The sequence below is a fragment of the Cervus elaphus genome, chromosome 18 (genome assembly GCF_910594005.1).
Source record: "Cervus elaphus chromosome 18, mCerEla1.1, whole genome shotgun sequence".
NCBI classification, from domain to species: domain Eukaryota; kingdom Metazoa; phylum Chordata; class Mammalia; order Artiodactyla; family Cervidae; genus Cervus; species Cervus elaphus.
In genome coordinates, this window is record NC_057832.1 from 122,759,570 (window position 1) to 122,762,863 (window position 3,294).

Below are 3,294 nucleotides of genomic sequence, written 5' to 3' on the forward strand. Positions count from 1 at the left end.
CGTTTCTCTCTGCACGTACGCCGGGGGCACAGGACATGCACCCCCACACCAGGCCCCCTGCAGGGTCACCCCCTGCACTCCCCAGGCAATCCCACGGCGGCCTGCTTGCTTGCGTGGCTCAGCTATAGGGCTGAGAGAGGCTTCAGCATGAGAAGTGACCTCACCTGCTGCAGAGACACTGGCAGGTGTCAGAGAAGGACCGTCACGGGGACTGGGGTCAGGACCATCCCTGTCGTCGGGCAAGAAGCGCCAACAGTGCTGGGAGCACAGCAGGGCTGCTGGAGCGTCCCAGGTCACCCTCAGAGGCCACAGCGGGAAGCCTGGGGAGCAGCTCCCCGGACACGAGGTGGGAAACTCGGGACCCGGGGTCTAGCCTGGGGTCGCCTGGGCACCCCTGGTGGCTCAGCAGTTAAAAAGAGTCTGCCTGCAATCAGGAGAAGCAGGAGACGTAGGTTTGATCCCTGCATTGGGAAGATCCCCTAGAGGAGGGCATGGCCACCCACTCCAGTATCCTTGCCTGGAGAATTCCATGAACAGAAGAGCCTGGCGGGTTACAGTCCATGGGGTCGCAAAGAGTCGGACACAACTGAAGCAGCTAAGCACGCACACGCTGGGGTCACCTGCATCTCGTCACTGTTAGCCCCAAAGTCCATAGACAGAGGAACACGTGGGTGGCAGGCTGTCACTGGGGTGACTGCCGCCCTTGCTGCTGACGCCGTGGGTGGTGGTGGTCTGGTTGATCTGTTTGCTCCCTGTTCAAAGGCAAAGTTTGGATTTGGTGGAAAGCATGCGTCCTTTATTTCAATTCTATTATTTTAATAAGAAATTCCATTTTTATGGGTAAAAACACATGGCAATATAGAAAGGACGCTTCTGAGTATCACCACAGCTCCTTCCCAACCAACCTCAGGCCCCTTGGTGGGAACTTGTGCGAGAAGAACTTCGGTGTCTTCACCAAGACCGTCTTGGCAGCCACCAGCTGTGGCAGGAAGGAGCTCAGACTGAGAGATGGCGCCCGAGGGGCTCCGACTGGATGGCTGACCATGTGACAGAGACCCCGCCTCCGCGGGTGACCACATGACTGAGACCCCGCCTCCGCATGCAAGTCCATAACACAGGTTCCGTTCCTCCTGGGCTTCCTCCCTCCGCCTGCAGCGTCCTCCTCCTGGTGAATTCTGAGGCCTCTGTAGTTGAGGACACCCTGCCCCACGTCCTCTCCCAGGATCCAGAACTGGGATCCTGAGCTGTCCAGCCCGGCCCCGACATTTCTGCCATTTTTGGATCCTGCCCTGAGACTCGTGTTTCCCAGGCTCCTCTGCCACGCAGACCTCCGGTGACAGGTCAGCCTTCTTCCAACAGAGAGGGTCGTCCCCAAGCTGAGCCGTGCTCCCTGCATCCCTGGCTGGAGATTCTCCACCTTTGCTGAGAAGCAGTGATGCACACATCCTACCAAAGGCCAGGGACATGGGTCTGGTCCCCGCAGCCAGCCTCCTGCACGCAGGTTGTTCTCAGATGATAGCTGTCTGTGGGCTGCTTATTGCATTCAGTGCTTTTCTCCATTTCATTGAATCGACGGAGGTGTTAAGAAGAGGCTTCGCTCGTCTACTTGAACTACTGCAGTCAGGAAAAAGCAACAGGCAGAAACATTCCCAGCAGCAGACCGAAGAGAGGGTTCCCTGACTGGCCTCTCCCGCTCCACTGTGCCACCCTTGGGAAGGTGCTTGGGAAAGGAAAGCGGAGCCAAAGCCCTCCATGTCGGACGTCAGCCCACACTGCCATTCTCTCCAGTGTCCGTGGCTGTGTTATTAATTCACTCACCAGGCCCGCCCAAACATTTTAGTTAAGTGCCAGCTCAGTGGCTGGGTGTAATTCTCTGCATTGCATCCCAGAAGTCATGCAGGCAAAGGAAACACTGCCTTAGCAGGGGGATCGCTCCTGGCAGCGAGTTGTTCCCAGAACATGTGAGCTCCCAGGGGTAGCACATTAGTGCCTCTGCTGAGTGACTGTTTAAGGAGCCCCATCGGGGAGCGCTTGGTTTCAGGAGCCCCGGAGGAGCGAGGGCAGGACGGGAGTCGGCAGCAGAGAAGAGCCCCTGATGGGGAGAGCCCACTGCGTGTCCCCCCTCCAGGGCCGCCCCAGCCCTGGCTCCAGTTCCCCTGCAATCAGGCTGGTGGAACCTGAGAAACGGGCATCTCCTGCTCACACGTGGGGCTGGGGGGGTCGTGCCGGGGCCACTCCTGAGGGCGGCCTCTGTGCCCCAGGTAGACGGCTCTGAGCCCGGAGCCCAGGGGCGGGCTCCCCATGCTGCCCCCCGCCTCGCCCCCGCCCCCAGCTTCCCTGCTTTAAAATGAAGATGAAAATGCCCATCCTGGTGTTGTTGTGAGACTCAGGTTAGATAACAGTGGTGCCCGTGCTTACGTGACCCAGAAAGCCCCGCCTGGGTGTGCGGCGTGAGCATCGCTGAGACTGCAGGTCTGGGTGCAGGTGCTGCGGAAGGAGGTCTGGAAGCTTCCGCCGGCCTGCAGCCAGACACTCGGGCTGCTGGGTAAGGGCTCCCATCCCCCTCCCACTGCAGGACCCAGGCCAGCCCAGAATGCCGCTCGGGGCGAGGACCACACAGGCTCTCAGCTCCCCCAGCTCTCCCAAGCCCTGGGCGCCCAGCTGGGGCCACCAACCAGCTTCTGATTGAACTGAGTCGATCCGCCGTCTACACTGGGGCTCTCCTCTCCACTTTCCACCCCAGCCTCTGGGCAGAAAGCCCCCTGGGCAGCCCCTGTGAAACAGGCCAGCAACCCGAGCAGGGACCCTGGCTACCAGCTTCAGCCTGGTGTCTAGCCCATCAGGAGGGCACTTTCCCAGAACGACCGATGAGGAAGCTGAAACCCCGAGATGACAGCGGGTTGCCTGAGGCCACACAGCTGACGGTGGGGGCTTGAGGACCGAAGCCCGGGACCCCGCCCGACGCTGGCACTGGCCTGTGATCGAGGGTCCCGTCAGGGTCCAAACCGACCACGGATGAGGCCAGACTCTCCACTGCTCTTGGCTCTGGTGGAGCAGCGGGCGGAGACCCGGCGGAGAAGACGTCAGGAGGACAGGCGGCACCGTGCGGAGCGGGGCCGGGGTCTCAGCCATGCCCATGGCCTGGCCCATCCTTCGTCTCTCCGCGCCTCCCGTCTATGGGCCGAGAGGTGTGGATGGGGCAGCGGCTGGGAACCAGATGGCCGCTTCCGTCTTAGGACCCGCAGGCAGGGACAGCTAAGCCCACCCCATCTCATGGTCGAGGACCCGATGTTC